Source organism: Rhopalosiphum padi, chromosome 2, assembly GCF_020882245.1.
Source record: "Rhopalosiphum padi isolate XX-2018 chromosome 2, ASM2088224v1, whole genome shotgun sequence".
In the NCBI taxonomy this organism is placed as follows: Eukaryota; Metazoa; Arthropoda; class Insecta; order Hemiptera; family Aphididae; genus Rhopalosiphum; species Rhopalosiphum padi.
This window is the reverse complement of record NC_083598.1, coordinates 21127333-21146038: the sequence shown is the minus strand read 5'-3', so window position 1 is coordinate 21146038 and position 18706 is coordinate 21127333. Positions and strand designations below refer to the sequence as shown.

The following is an 18706-nucleotide window of genomic DNA, read 5'->3' as shown; positions in this document are numbered from 1 at the left end:
TAGTGTGTACTTAGTGTAGTGTATGACCATATACTATTTAGTATTTTAACATACTTATATAAGTATGATAAATCATGTGATATAATAAAGAGTCTCTAATTAAACCAGTATTTAAATTTAATGGTATTCTTAATAAAATAATTCAAAAATTATAAAAGATATTTAAATTGTATTCTATTGAAATTAATGACTTCAAATTAAGATTCAATGATCTTACTATTAATAAATTTTTCATGAAGAAGTGTTGTAGCGTTTATACATTAACAAATGAATTACAGAAAGTAATTTATTAATTTCTACTCGTTTTTTTCGAAGGTTATATGGACTATTAGTCTATAATTTATAAAGTTTTTATTTCATACTAAAGTAATATCTTTTTTATAATTTAGATAGATATTATATAAAACCTATTTAGTATTTTAAAATAATGTCATCAGGTATTTTTGTAGGTACATAGTAATTTCATAAATTATTAAAACTTGTTTTCTAAAATGGAATTTATAATTTATTTTTTTCTTTCTAAAAAAGTTTATAAATCACTTTTTAAAATTTCCAATAAATACTAGTATACTACCAGTGAGATGTTTATTAGTGAAGACGGTAGTAAATTTATGTTCAACTGGTAAATAATATTTAAAATATTCAATGAACGTGCGCAAAATTTGCCTACACTTTAGCTCCTGACTTCTGCAGTATGGTGGCCGATTTAAAATATTATGGTTTATCGAATTAAATAAACGTATGAAAAATAATACTAATGCATGGCAAGGTCAGAATAATAACTTTGGTAGACAATTTATGTATACAATATTCGGTCGATAGTAATATGTTGGTTTAGATTTTATTTATGTCGAGTAAGTCGAGTAACATGAAAACATATTGAACATATTATAATTTTTAATAATATTGCTAAGCGATGTAAAAATACAGATTGAATACCTTTGTTTCGGTTGTGCACTCGTCTTATCTATAGGGAGGGAGTATGACGACTTGTACCCTTGATGATTTCGTCAATTATCATTGTACATTTATTCAAATTCTAATTTTTTTAAATACCTACTTAAAGCCTCTATTTTTAAACAAATTTCTTAATTTTATGAAAATGCCTTTTTTTTTTAGATTATTATGTAGATAGTTTTTTTTTTAAATATTAATATCGTTTAGTTATAGGTTCACTGTATACTGATACACAAATAATTTTAAAACGTATAAAATGTGCATACATAATACATTGTTTTATGCAAAAAAATAAATACTTATATTTAAATTAAATTTTTATACTAAATCCATAAGATAGGTAGGCACATTGATTATTAATTAGATCATAGGTTTAAAAATTGCATTGCACATTATCTATATGTTTAATAAATTTGTAAAAACTGCTTATTCGAATTTCGATTTAGATATCTACATCAACACATTTTGGAATAAATCATCAGCAGACAGCAATTATTGTCTTTAAAAGAGAACAATTCTCAGTTGAAAAGAAAAAGAAGTAGGTACATAATATTATTATTTAATACCTACATGACATTCCATATGGATAACAATCTATAAATAGGTATACCCATTACCCAGGTTAAAAGTTAAAAACAAATTAGTTAAAAATACGGCCTTTAATCAAATACGAGTATATATAGTATTTACTAACTTACATAGGTACTTAAAATATCCAAAAACTAGAATCTATAAAACAATATCCGTATAAGCTCCTACATTGTACACAAAGTAAATCGACATATTTTAAATATTCTCGCATTAGTTTTACACCGGAATCGAAAAAAAGTTTGATAAAGTAATTTATTTAGGTACATTGTACTCGTACCCATACGGCTACACAATATAGGACCTAATAATATTCGTTTCGCATAGAAATCGAAATTCGTAGAAGCGCAGCGGTAATGTTACCTACGTGCAACGCGTAGTGCCGTAGTCGGAACACAATATAATAATTAGGTACTATAATAAATACTGTATTATATATTTGTAAGTTTACAGCCTTTTTGAGACTGTTAAACCGTTATAAACGCGAATAACGCTACGACACCCATTACAAGTTTTATGGTCAATGACGTGGCGACCGCGCGGGAGCTCCATCATGTTATTCGCGCGAAAAACATCGCGAAAACGTATACTTTATTACGACACGCCGACTGCAAAAATTAACACGCCCAGACAAATGTCAAAGCCGTTTTCTGCGTACAAGCATAGGTAAGTACATAATATTACATACGTTTCGTAAGTAACGTCACATATGTGTAGCCGCCGGCCGCGGTATATAGGCACTATATATATATTGCGGTTTGCGCACATCCGTACTTTTTATTCGTTTATTTAGAAATAAACACCTAGTAACAAAGTTTATACATACTAGTACCATACTACATACATATTATATTAGACACGTCGTACTTAATGTCATTTCATAGGTATTATACGTATGCCGAGTGCCGACGAAGGAATTTGAGATATTTGGTTATTGACCGCATTTATATTATTGGTACCTATTATAAGCAGCTATATATACATAGGAAACAAAAAAAAATACTTATCACGCTGGCGTGCGATATCAACATAATCAACTTATGTACTTTATAAGTTATAAGTTATAACTATACATATATTATTATGATAGTCGTGTTTCTACAGCATATTTTTTTACATATCTTAGATAATTTGTAGATTTATATGAGTTAAATATTATAATGATATTAATAATGCCTGCTATACATTTGGTTCAGATTTAGTCGATATTTAGGGGGCTTTATTTTATTATAGGTATTATGTATTAGTTTACATTTAAAAAGGCAAAATAAATCGCATAACCACGCTCTCTATCATTCCTGTATAGTTGTGTGAGCTTCAGAACTTCCCTATATATGTTCCTATCGTTGATTTAAATACGTATGGATCATTTAATTTCCATTAATCGAGTATTATCTACCTATGGTTTCGATAAACAATAATACCTAATAAAACATAATTTGCCGATAATCAAAAGTATAGAATTATTAAAACGAAAAAATCAAAAATAAGTCAAACATTGACTCATAATTCTTAATTTTTATTAAACGTGTTGAAACTTGAAAATAGAATGTTTTAATTTCAAAATGTGTCTGAAGATCAGCTAAAGATAAAAAAAACTTCAGCTCGTAAAATTTATTCTCATGACTATACATTTTCAAAATTTGGGCGCATCTAGAAAAAAACGTTTGTATACGTTTTATAATAGAAATATAATGTGTTTCTAATGTTTCTATTACATCGTTGATATAAATTTTTTTTTAGTCATTATATCAAAATGGTTTTCATAGTGCTGAGTCCTAGACAGTGGCACACAGTATAAAGTGTTAATTTTTACATAAACGGAGATTTTATATTGTTATGTGTGGCTATTACCACGGAAACTTAGTTAAATCGACACGGGTAAAAATGCCTATTATAAAATACGTGTGTGTGACGCGATAAACCTTGATATTCGATATGTTTTTAAACAATACGGATTTTAGAAGAAACCACGCGGTTATGACGTGGGAAGGAGAAGAATGACGCTTTAAACACAAGTATAATATAATATAATATAATAATATTGGGTTATATATACCTATACATATAAGACATACACATTATGGCGGTTCAATAACGTTTTTGTTTCGTTGTGGATTTCGAGTATTTGACGAAAATATATGTAGGTACCCTTTTATAACCGAGCGTACCTACATATTATATAACCTTAAAAATGAAAAATGTTGAACATCGATATAGGTACAACCATGACGGATGTCTCAGATAGAACCCACGCCCAAATATAGTATATCTGCCATGAACTCGAGAAGTAAATATCGCAAACAATTTACCTCGTGGCCATCAAAAGTCCAATACCCTATTACTTTAATGTATCAAGCGCGATTATCATGTATAGACCGATGTGCTACGACCTAATACTGCTATCCCATATTGCCCTCGTTTCCAATAAGTATCTACCTACACTTATAATATATTTCATATACATAACTTTATGATTTGTTTTACTTTATAATATGTCTATATTGACATAAGTATTATATGACACAGCGTCTCGGAGTGCTTACTATAACATAATCTATATACAGAGTGTTTTACCAAGTATGTTCACTCCCATCGGTTATCTTTTAACAATGAGTTTATTCAAATTCTGATTTTTGAACTTTTTTAGTAAACTTATTAGCCATATTTTAAAATTCAAGGATTTTTGTAAAGAAATTGTATTGTGGTAATACAATAATTATTTTTTTCCACTGAGAATTAGATACCCTTTTTTGATGTAAAAAAGTGAAATTAAAAAGAGTAATTTCTTAGTTATTACGTTTTATAAACCAAAGATAATCACAATAAATAACAAGAATAGTCCATGTAATATATTTTAGTCTTTGGTAGGTACCTATATCTAACAAGTATAAGTAGTACTTATTATATTCAATCAATAAATTAATTTAGAACATTGTAAAAATGCTAAAAGAATAATATTGGTTAGGTAGGACATGTACAGATATTACAATATTCAAATCATTATAAGGAATTATACTCATGATTGGTTTTTATTATCACCCTGTATATATCATTTATACATCAATTATGATTTACAGCATTGTCATTTTAGATGTCTAACGGAAACTTATATTTTTTTTTATTCTATAAGTAACTACTATTTTCTACGACACACAATTTTAGGCATGAGAAACGATATTCAGGGAAAAAAAAATTATGTACATAAAATTATAAGTAGGTATATAGTTATGTTTAAAAAAAAATGTTCACGTTTAACGTGTCGATTATTCAACGAGAAGATAAAACGAACAGTTTATTGCAATATTATTTTTTTTAGATTTCAGTTTTGACATCCGAATGCAAAAACCAACATAAAATAATATGTCATATGGGAGCTCGAGAGAGAGAGACGCACACGCGATTATACGTTTGAATAATTATTTAATTTTCGTTTAGGCGTCGTCATGTGTATTATATTTTCATACACGATTGAAATCTTCATTGTATACATTTAGTAGTACTGTAGTATAGTGTATAAATTATAAAATGGGATTGGTGCGCGATGCATCTTATTAGACCGATACATTTTTTTTTAAGAATATTATTAAAAATATATTGTATGTGTGACTGAGCGAGTGTAGTATTGTAAATACCTACGTCTGTCGTCTATTCACAAATATTATATACTATATAATATACTGTCCGTCTCATCGTTTCTCTAAAAAAATTCTTTTTAAATTTCTATTATTTAACGTCGAACGACGATGGCGAGACAATATTTTTGTGTACTGCAGAATACGGAGCGGCAAAAATGTCGTAAATCACGTAACGAGATGCGCTTGAAAAAATATAAATAAATATAACATCATAGATATACACACGAGTGATGCAATATGTTATATAATATATAGTACGCGAGTAGCCGAGTATCTACTAGGTACCCTACTATCGGTTTTCGGTTCACATTTGTATAGTAAAAACTTCGTGACCAAAATACTAATCGTTCAGCCGACACGGTCGAGCGTGTAAAACAAACAGCCAACTAACGACAAATGATCTATTGGGCACGTAAGAGCGAAGAGAAAAAAAATGATTTTTTTCCCTCACAAATCGTTTGAATATCTTTTCTTTTATTTTTCAAGGTGTGCGCGGCGTGTTATAATATACAGACGAGATTTTTGGCGTGGGACTTATTAACCATACGTCGGAACAACAACGAAATTATACCTGTCGATATCTCTTATGATGAAGACACTCAATAACACATACTTACATATAAACCAACTTTGTTATAACTGCTGTTCTGATCAATATTAAACATTTTTTTTTTAAATATTGATTAGAAAAAATGTTTTTAACATAAGTATCATAGTTACCTATTGTATATTTACATAGTTAATTACATTTGTTAGTCTATTTGTTACGCGCTGAATACATACATACATACATACATACGTACATACATACATTATACATCTATACTATAAACACAAAAACAGACATACCAATATACCATATATACAGATAATGCACATTGCACATCATCGGCGATGTATAAATGACCTGTTGCAGTCTCCGTTGTCGCGTGAATACGTAATCGTGTATAGGTGCAATTGCATGATAAACGGACAACCAGAATTATGACCACTCATGAAAAGAACAATAAAAAATATAAAATAATAAGAAATAATGACGATAAACATATTTTACACAAATTTTTGCAGTGCATGTCCGATAGAAGATCATTATTATTATTACCTATTATTGTATATTCTTATTACCCATTATTAAAATACTTATATATTTTTTCATGGGATACGTGTATTCTAACTAATATAGCTGTTTTCTACTGTGCACTGGCACGAGCTGTATAAAAAATATCATTATTATATATTGTATTTATGTGATATAACGATACAAAGATTCCTGCGTACACGATGTCATGTGTGTTAAAAAAACAATAAAATCGTATTTATTTCGTTTCTTTCGATTTTTAAACGCCTTCGCGTCCGTCGTCATATTATACTGAAACAGTTGTTGTAATACCTAACGTATATTCGATATTTTAAAAATAAATGTGTTTTATTTGTTTCGCTCAGCCGCACCTAACACCGTGTATAATACAGTATACAGCACCAATCCCGTCTAAAATGTAAATGTTTATAGTTGGTTGTATATACACGATTGGTATATTATTATATTGCTAATGCGCCCATATATTTATATAATATTATAGTAGGTATGTAAACAGTTTATAAGATATACATATTACTTTTATTTTTATTATTTTAAAGTCTTTATTACACATTATATGTGTATAAATTTAAAAACAAATTAAGACAGTACCTAAGTATAGGTATCTATTATCAAAAAGCAAATTCAAAAACTCGTCCGCAGTATTTTGGGTTGAAAACAAGACGTGACGACCGCAGGAAATAAAAAAAAAGCAACATGTTATAAATCAAAAATATAAATAGCACGAAATACAATATTATTCTAATAAATAATATTACACTATGCACGAAAAGTCAATGGGTAATTAAAAATATTTTGACATTATAGTAGCGGATTCATAGTTTCGGTTCGATGACGTTAATAATGATTGCTATTATACTATACACAATATAATAACCTCCTAACTTTTTATAAATCACATATTATAATATAAACATTAAACACAGAGTTGATGATCGTATAATATATTATACTGATGCAGCGTGTCTTCTCCACCACCAATCGAGTACCGAAATTATATAAGAATTTCTGAATCACATAATATTTTGTGCCGTTATTGCAGTATACCTAATAGACGGTACTGTGATATTGGCGCAAGTAAATTGCTTTGCCTAAATGAGAATAATAATTGCGGTCTGAAAACAAAAATAAAAAATCTATTGCGAGCTTATATACTGTGACATAAACTTAGCATTATGTTATTGGGTATACCTAATATGTACCTAAATACCTATATACTATATAGTGTGATATTACCGCGTGATATAAACCGCACGTCATGCCGCCGCGCGCGTGATGTCTCATAATTTAAACGATGATAACAGTACAACACGATGCTTAAATTATATTATTATTATTATTATTATATAGCATCTGATACAGCATTAAGACTACTAGTTTGTTAACGTTATTCCCAGCCAGACCGTGTGAAATAAATAATAATTTTATTATGCATTTATTTTAATTATATGATATTTATTGTGTCTGTATATTCACGACCGAAATTTATTAAAAATTATTTTGTCAACAATACATAACGAAGATATACGCACGTCGAACACGTCATGGTATATACACTCGACAGATATAGAGAATAATTAAGACCGCATGTAAAACACAGACTGCGTTCGAACAGCAGTAGATATAGCCGTATATAGGAATGTCTAGCCTCTATATATTAGGTATATAATATTGTATTTATATAGACGAAATATAGGGGCCAACAGACTATAAATGAGATTTCCGATCAGGATTCAGAATATAATAATATATACACGATGTACCTATTAGTTCGCGAAAAATTTCAAATTGTTAATTGCAAGAAAATATTGTTCGAGGTGGATTATTGCAAACACAATTGTAAAGCTATACTATACTTTTGTGGGAGCAGCTGCCATAAATACGTATTACTTATTAGTTATTAAGATCTTCCAATAACAATATAATATAATCATACAGCACGTATATATACAAATTACGTAGGTATGTGCTGGAAGGAAATCATAACTCGTCCGTGTTCTAGAGGTACTTTCCTTAATACACGATAGTGTCGGAGGCTAAACGTATGTTTACTATATACGATATGCATTATGACCATTATGCTATTTTATATAATACATATATAAGACCGTACATACGTCTACATGTCATATCAATGATCATATCATAATATATTCATATTGTATTATATTAACAACGAATAACGATTGTACGTGGTACGTAATTTATATGTACCTAATGTGTGACTACGTGAGGCGCGGACGGACGGGCCACGCGTATATTTTTAATTCAATAACAATTAAATATTCAGATCGCGAGACCGGCCTACCGAAATCGTTTGACCAACGCCGCCATAGCATAAATGTATACGCCAGCGGACAACCGTCATCAGCTGCAGGACGTCGTCAGCCGGGCCTGTATAATAATAATAAGGTCCACCCACTCGACGTAGGTACCTATAGTAATAATAATAATAATATAATGACCAAGTGAAATAAAACGAAAACGCGATGCTGCGACGGTGAATAGGGCACGAGAAATGATGATTAAAACAGAAACGAACAATATCGAAAGCACTGTAAAGGCGACTATACGCGTGGAGAGCGGGGATTTATCGATTTTGCATATTATACGTGAATATTATTATTGGTGTGCTCTGCTCGTTGTTATAAGCGATGTATGGTACGTGTTTCCCAAATGAACCGGTCTGTGCGATGACGACAGTTAGTTTTTCGCATCCTCGCGGCGCGCATAAATCACTGGGGTCCGAGGCCGCCACGGTGCAGTGTGAAGTTATATAATACGTATATTATTGTGTATAAATCTATAATAATACATTACGTACATTAAACATTAAAACCTAAATCGATCTGTTTTATTATTCCCCCTGCAGTTGCGTAATCGGAATCTTTGCAAGGAAGTTCAATAGTAAAATACAAGAAAACCATTTAAATATCACAATTTTTATAAATTATTTATATTCTGAATTGTAGTATTAAAAACCAATTGTCATTTATTTATATTTATTTATTAAATGTAACGAACATCAATAATATATCTTGTATATTTGTATTAGTAATAAGTAATAACGAAAAATATATTTTGTTTTTCATTATTACTTTCTGAAAAATATTTTAAATCATGCCCACCGTTTCTAGCAAATTTCTATCAAAATTATATCACATATAATTCTCCCCTATATGTCGTATCAATAAAAAAAAATCTATTGTAGTGATTTATACATTTTACATTATATTATACCTTATATAAATCTATGAATTTACATCAAATCTTTACTAGAATTTTAACTTTTGATATATTTTATATGTAATACATGCACACGAGTGGAGTAACTGGACTAAAAGTCCTTCCCTTTGGGCGCGCCACTGCAATATAAATATATATATTATACAACACTATGCCTATATTAGTAGATAATTACAATAATGTTATAATCTTCTCAACACACCTAAAATTACACGGGTGGTATATGCTGCAGGCAGGCACGAGCCGTATAGACATATGTATTACCTGTATAATCATATATATATATATATATATATATATAAATAATACATTGGTGTGTACACGACGAGCGACGTTTGTAACATAACATTATTGCGATGATGCAAGCCTGTCGTCGTACACAACGCCATTTTTCACGGTACTAAACGTTCACCGGCAGACTATACATCGTAACGCACAAACAAATTATATACATTATACATATATAGTTATATATTAAGCGTATGTATAATATTATTAATATTATATTATTATACTTTATTACGCGGATTGCAGACGCGACGCTTATGATATAGGTACGGCCTTACGGGAGGTACTAATACAGCGGCATATACGCGCATTGCATGTCATTTTGTATTGTACCTACAGCTTTATAGGTATCGCGCATTACTATTATTGTAACGTTCCGTCGCCAAAAGAAACGTCATAAATCCCGGTCCGCCGTAATAGCAGCAATATTTACGGTTCGCACACAATTTATACAACATGTTATTATAAATACTGTTAATCGTATAAACCGGTGTCTGTAAACTGCAGCGGAGCCCTATGCAGGCGCGTTGTATTATGTATTATACACACACTGTGGATCTCCGCCTATGTATACATATTATATGAGGGGTGGGTGAAGGTGTGGGTGCGCGTGTATTATACATTTATACGTGATAATAATATGTGATATCGGATTTCTTTTGTCACTGCGACGTGAATGTATACAATATGCGACGATGATGACGAGGGGAAACGGCACACAAAAGCCGTCGGATTTAGACGACGACTGCTGCTATATACTGCTGTTGGTGATGACGTTTCAACTGACGAGGCACGCTACTCGGAGGATCTCTGGACTCAGGAGCATCGGCTCTTATATAATAATAATATGGAACTGTATCACAAATATGGTATAACCTAAACATTCTGGCCGATAAACTCAATCGGTTAATAATTGAAAATATAATTTTTGAGAACTGACCACGCCTATTACTATCATGTAGACAGCCAAATACAAGGTGATTCTTTAATCGGGGTTCGTTATACTTCGAGTGCAACTATTATATTATAGATTAGATTAGGATGGAATATCAAGTGTTCTGTGGTAATATTATACACAGAAAATGGTTTTTTTCGGGGGGAGGGGGGAGTTCATAAGTAAAACCATTTTAAAATTTTAGGTTTTTATTTTTAAAAACTAAACAATCTATACGAATATTGAGATACACAGATACAAAGGTAAATGTTTAAAACAATGGTGTTATTCAAATCAATATACGTCGAAACGCATTATCATAATATATCGATATTGAAAATCGTTACTGTAGTGGAAATATAATTCAATAGGTTGAATTGAAGTTCATTGAAATTACTATAATCGATCCTATGATTTCGTTTCATTATTATATCATAGCACGCGCACCTTGGATTGTTTATTATTTCCGAACGTTTGTAGCGCAGAAAAAACGAAAAACATCATCATAATATGATATACTAAAAACCGTTTTTGCTATAACGAAGACCTGTGTAGTCATTACACAATATAATAGCATAATACATATTATTATAACAAAAATATATAACTTACACAATACAAGGGCCTAGGACTGACAGGATTTTATGTTTATACCTACATTCCGTCATTCAAATTCTTGTAAAATAAATGTATTTATATTATTCCAATCCTCGTACGTATTAGGTTATCATAACTGTCATATGTGTACAAGCACAAAATTTGTGACTGAACAGTATAACATTAATTGCGAAATGTAAAAAAAAATTAATCATACACTCAAACGAATTGATGTGTTTTTTTAATTATTTTAATTATACGACTATATCGTTTTTTTTTCTTTTATAGTACCATAATCGAGATACGTTCTCAATTGTTTTAATAATATATTGTAGAATGTGAACATTTTTGCATAGTGACTAGTGTATCAAGTGTTTGGATACAGTTTTCCGCGTGTCTCGTCGACCCTGATAAGATATTATATAATACGATATTATTATAAATTATAATTTATAGACGAAATATTACACGTATTGCGCGCGTCGTTCGAAACGAATGCCAATCCTATACGACGTATAGTATATGCATAGGCGTGGAGCCTGACGCTACCGCTAGCTACCGCGTTACTTAAAACGTGTTTATAAATTAAAATGCATATTTTGTCATCGTATAATAATACACTGGCGTGGTTAGATGAGACACGTTAATCTTCCGGAACTCTTATAGAATTACTATTGGCGCCATAATCTCATCTCATAATAATCTATAGTGTGCGCAAATCTGATTAATATTGATTCCCCCTCCCTAATCGGCAATTATTATAGATCGTTTAAGATAGTTGCAAATCGACGTGAGAGAAACTTACGTACTGTATTGGTTTTTTCTTTTTTTTAAACGTCCGTCTAATAATGCTTAGAATATCCTTGGAACAACGGAAATTAGTGCGAAACTATATATAATGTATTGTGCCCATACCAGTTATTATACCGATGAACTACGAAGTTTTTCTATTTAACGCGAAAAAAATCTGTATAGTATATTATTTTATGTATATATTAGGTATTATTAATAATTTGTAATTAATATATGCGTAGAGATGCAATTGGCTACATAAATATAATATATAGATGTTCAAGTCTAGCAAATAATTAACATAATATTATAATCTGGGGTCTATAATTCAAAGAACCTAGGAATATCTACGATTTTTTTCTATGTACAACTTAAAAATATTAGGTACAAGCTACGCATAATATATATTGTTACGAAATAGCAGTAGTTTTTTTTCACTTGAGTCTTAAATGATTTTCAAATCAATGCAATAATAAATACGTAAGTTATACATTATATTATTTTATATTCTCGTTTTACTAGTTATTATTCAATTATTTAATTTAATCAATATAGGTATGGCCGTATGGGTACAACGCGAAATTAGGTATTAAATGTAGTTTTAATTATGTATAATAAACGGCACATGTTAATTGTATTAAAATTATTGATTTTTTATCAAAAAACAATTGTACATAATATAAAAAATAAAAAAAATAAAAATAAAAATGTGTAAAAATTGAATTCGTTCGTTATTTTATTAATTAGATAACAATCGTAATTTCGACAACGATGTCATGTTGTTCACGTTTTTAAATCAACATATTAATAAAATAATAAATATTCATATGAAATAATATTATTGTAAAATCATTTGCCGTTAATTCCTCGAAAAATAGGTGGTTTTATACTATGGGAACGAAAAGGGTTTCAGCTATATACTTCTGAGAAACCGTTTGACACGTGAACGCGCAACGTCGCGTTTTAATCGCGAATCAAATTTCGCGTCTTTGTGAATAGTGCAGGCGTGTAAGGCTGTTGGACTTGGGAGGAGGCGTTGGTCGAGCGGTCACTGCGGCAGTTGGAGTCACGTCAAGAAAAGATACATTATGATTAATATATAGTACGACGACGATCGTCATAAACGCCGTACATAACCTAATTATCATTTGCATACCTAGACGGTATTATAATGTAGTACACTGACCTCGGTGTGGTGGTCTTGAGTGTAGAAGATAATGATACTATATTATTATATTATTACGTACCTAAACGAAATGTTCCGAATTGTCCGATACAAAATATATAATGAACGTCAGCTGTCTATGGTATTTACGTTTTTTTATTACATATACCTATATACACGCGCGCGTTAAATGAACGAATTACTTCCCGCGTACTTATATACATAATATAAATATATTATATAATTTATATGAACTACATCTCTATATAAATCGTTTCGTGTAGCCGCAGGAATGCATATATAAATAAATCGCTACTATTGCTCCGAACATGGGTGTACTTTCCCTTCCTCTTCAGGACCCTCGCAATGGTATATATTATATATCAAGTAATTTGTCGATTATTGATAAACGCGCCCGATAACGCCACAAAACCTGCAGCCGTATATAGATGTATACCTACATAGTTTACGTGTATATTATTATTATAATGTACCTATATGGTAATAGTCAAGCGCGGCGGGCGAGAGGGTACTTTTTTTTCACGTTTGTGATGAATCGCATTTCGTTTAATTTATATGGTCACAATATTATAATAAATATCACGCCGGTCGGCCAATCTGAGACGCTTATCTCGAACGGGTCTTATATTGAAGCGTACGTTCATATTATTACATGTACATAGCCCGCGCCGAGGATAATAATTTATGCATCGGCCGAGACTGGGATCGCGGTGTCGTGTACTATGTAGATCGTGTCCTATCAAAAATGTTCAACGAGAATCGATTCCGAATTCCAAAGTCATTACGGGCAACACATCACAACAACAAATAGATACCGACGGGTGCTAGGTTTACTGCAACTGAAACGCAGACTCACATACCTATACGTAATATATAAATATTATATTATTATAATATTATATATATACCTGATGCGGTATAGCTCGAGGCGCAACCGTCTAGTGCCGCCGACTGCGTTTATAATGTTTATTATATAAATAACAACGACAAACCTACAATATGATGTCGATAACATCTTAATATTATATTATGTGTAAATTATACCGATGCCCACGAAAATATCTATTGTGTGCGAAATAGATTATTGTAATATTACGTACACGCGAACGGCTTAAATATTTTTTGCGCGTATCGTATAATAATAATTTTATAAAATATATACTATAATTTACAATCGCGACGGGAGTGTAGGTATATATTATAATAATATATCCATACGTAGGGAGGCGGTCCTGACGGTTTTTTTTTTGTTCTAAATCCGTACGCGGCTGTAGAAAGAAAATACAAAAAACGTCTCTGGCGGCACTTTTGTGTCGCTGTGTATAGAATATATATTATTATATCATATTCATGATGTGTGTTTGTGTGTGTACAGTATATACGGCTTGTACTGTACAGAAGGTGCGTACATACATACAGACAGAATGGCGGGTAGGGGTTCATCACTCCACCAACGAATTTTTTTAATCGGGTCAGATTAGGTTATGTTTTTTTATGAATTAAACAAACATAAAATATCTTTGCATATAGTTGCATAAGATTAATAATTCGTGCCTTTAACCCTTTGCCAAAAAATATAAAAAAATTTTCTTCACTATGTAAAATACGACATTTTTTGCGTTGCCTATACTATGATTCACTCGTCGCGTTCGTATATACGTCTTGTTAAATGTATATTGAAAAATGAAAATACTCTTTCTTCATATCGCGGTCTTCATCAAAGAACTGCAACTGCAATGTATGATAGATACATGTATATTATTTCGATTAATAATCGCATAATATTATGATATACACGCTACCGCGACATACTAAATTTCAATAATAACATATTACACGCACACATGTAGATATTCGTAAACGAGAGATGCGTTATTTTAATATGTATAATATCATGTAATAATTCTCGCCAGCCCGCGTATTATGTGTGCACGCGTTATGCCGTCATCATTGTCTGCTCATTAGATTGGCGTGTGTGGGCTGATTTTAATATCATATCTCAGACGGACAGACATTCCATATTACATCGTCACACTGCAGTACAACTTCTTGCGTGTCGTATAATTTATAATATATTAAGTGATATATAATATTTGGCATATAGGTAAGCGTAAATGCCGTAAAATTTTACTGCGAAGTTTTGTGCCGTTTCGCGCGTGTATAATATATATTATATAGATTAGAGGCGAACAACTTTCAAGTTTTCACAAGAAAATGTATATATATATATATACTCGTATGCGCATTGCGTGTGTGCAGTGTGAATTTTGTGATGATTTCATTTTTCAAAACGCGTGCTTAACCATCTGCATGTTTGATCCGTTAAAAGTCGTCTATAGTTTTACAATTATTTTCGCTATATACATTGTTTAACAATAAACTTAAATAATTCATTATGTATATATTGAGATAAGCCTTAACTTAATGATTTTAAATAGAAATACTAGAATAGAAAATAATGTTCATAGAATTATGTAGATATACATAAATAATATTATTATAATATACCCATGTCTATTAAGTCAAATGCACTTTTGGTGTTCCGTATACTGGTTACTGCCAATTTTTTTTCTATTGCCTGTTAGAATAAGGCTTGATTTTAATGTAGTCTGCGAACGAATTTTTCATTTCTTTTTTTCAGATCATATTTCATGAATACATTTTTTAATGGTACAGTTTATTTTTAATTTCATATTCTGATAATTAAAATAGTTTTCTCTTTCAAAATGTTGATAATATACAAACAGCGAACATTAAATGTTGCCATTGCATGCATAGTACGAACATTAAACATTTTAAATGAAGTAGCAATATGATGACCGAGTACATTGGCCAATTTTCACTATAACATATAGTTACATGTATATATGTATAATAGATTAACAATTTTAAACGTTTATAAATAATAAGCTATATTGGTCCGGTATTTGATTTCTATAAACATCAATGGTTTTTCATCAAGTTTTTTTAAGAATGTACGATTTTGGAATATGATGAAACTTTCTAATTTATTTAAATAAAAATCGAGTATTTAAAAAAAATTAGTAGTTTTTTTATTATCTGCGGTAGATATTCACTCAAAATCGTAAAAAAACAACTAAAAACACGAAAATTTACTGATAAAATAATATGATACACGTGTTAAAAAATCAAAAACCTGCATTTTGTCACGACCCCCAGTCGTGCAGCAGTCCACATGAGAATAATATATTATAAATAGGTCCACTGTTTGCCAATACAATATATTAATAATAATAATTCCTGTCGGAAAAATCTGTTATCCTACTGTTACATCGTAATGGCGGTTACCCCGTATAATCGAAACGACCGCATCGGATCCTACGCGATATACGATGTACACATTGTACACAATAAATACGTATTATAATAGGTAGGTAGGTACTTTAGTAATATATAATAAATCCGTCCACGCGGCAATTTTATTTAGCACTTTCACTCATTTTATTCTTATATACATGGCATTATATTATGAAGCCATTACAATATGCCTAATGTCGTGTTCAACGACGTAGCTGATCGATCTTATCAGTTCTCTATACTCTTTCGACTTTTTCACGACCTGCGATAGCTGACTTTGTGTACGTACTTACAATGCGTATATTATTATTATATATGTAGGTAAATATTATAAGGTACCTACGCCATAAACCACGGTTGCCAGCATCTTACCCGGTTATATTTTCGTCTCGTATATACACTGCAGTGTATCCGGAAGATATGACAAATTTAAACATGTACATTTCAGCATCATAAAATTGTTAAATTCTCTAAATTCTTACACCCTATATATTGTACATTATATAAATATATCTATATAAAAAAAAATCGTATCGTGCTAGATCTTATAAATACGCATCATATATAGAATTATCGGTATATATTATTATGTTCTACGCACGCAACACGACAATAATATAAATGCGTTTTTATAATTTCATTATTTTCGTGTAAAGGCGTATTTTTTCGTATTATTATTATTATTATTATTATTATACAAAATGTGTATACCTTGTTTTCAGTATTGTTTTCACTTGGCCGCGCGTCGTGTCATTTAAGCGAACGATATTATTTATATTGTTTATATATTATAGCATACATGTTGATAATCCATAGACCATAATATATACCTACTTAATATATAATAAAGTATATGAAGCAGTGGATAATGTTGGTGTTTCTTTATAATGTATAGTGGGCAACCGCCGACGCACCCATTCACGATGGCTCTACGTACTACATATACATACGTTATACGCAATTATTCATTATAGAAGCGAGTGTTCGAAAGACTACCGTAAACATTTTTTAAATGCATAATTATCGCATCGAGCCCCGAAGGTTTCTGATCCCAAAAACATGTAATAATGGCGTATTTTTATTTATTATTTTCTATAATATTTACGATATACGCGCGTTTCCTCGTTCGTTTGTGACAAGGTCGACCAGCCCTTTACAAAAAATAAGTACGAAATATATCATATTATAAACATATTATGTACATTGACACCATTATAATTATGGGTTTGGACGTGTCGCTGAACGGGGTACACCTCCTCCTGTTTACCACTGTTGTACCTACAGTTGCCGGAAACAGGAAATCAATGAGACCGTTATTTTCTATAAGTCACCGTCGTCCGCCGGGGTCCAGGATATATAACGATAAATCCTTTGAATGTTTCACTCGAGACCCTATATGATGGGGAGAGGTGACGGAATTATTTGAAAACCATGTGAATAAATGCAAAATGCGATCATTTTATCATTATATCAAGTACATATTTAATAAACATAATGTGACATATTTGTCACTTAAGTTTATACAGGTAAAAACGGATTTAGATGTATACATATACATATAATAAAATATATTTCAAGACTTACGATAACAATTTTTGAGGATATAAAATTGTAGTAACAACTAGTATTGTCTATGCATTTGAAATCAGTTACGTTGTTCCATTTTATTTGTCAGTTTTTAAACAAGAACATTTTTTTTTTCATTATTCAACCTTCGTGGATTTTATAATACAAAAATATATGTATTGTATGACGTCAGTAACAAATAATTGCAGTTTATATACCTAGTCATTCTGAATTCAAGAACATACAATTATAACATATTATCTCTCAAGTGGATTATACACTTGAAAACTAAAAATAAATAACCGAATTTTACACTGAGATTAAGTGTTTTGGTTGATACTTTTTTCAATTATGGTAATGTTTCAATTATTTTTCCACGAGACATCATAATATGACTTTTTAAATTAAATATGTCATGAATAAAAAAAACAAATAGGTATATTACAGTTAAATTTTTGAGGTTTATTTGTAATATTATGTAGTACTAAATTTAAAAT

At 30.6% G+C, this 18706-nt stretch overlaps 1 protein-coding gene across 10 annotated transcripts in view; it reads right to left on the bottom strand.

Annotated features, from left to right (window-relative positions):
• LOC132919340 (basement membrane-specific heparan sulfate proteoglycan core protein) overlaps nucleotides 1-18706 on the bottom strand; it is a 154363-nt gene that overhangs the window by 39042 nt on the left and 96615 nt on the right. The gene's annotated exons all lie outside the window — the stretch shown is intronic.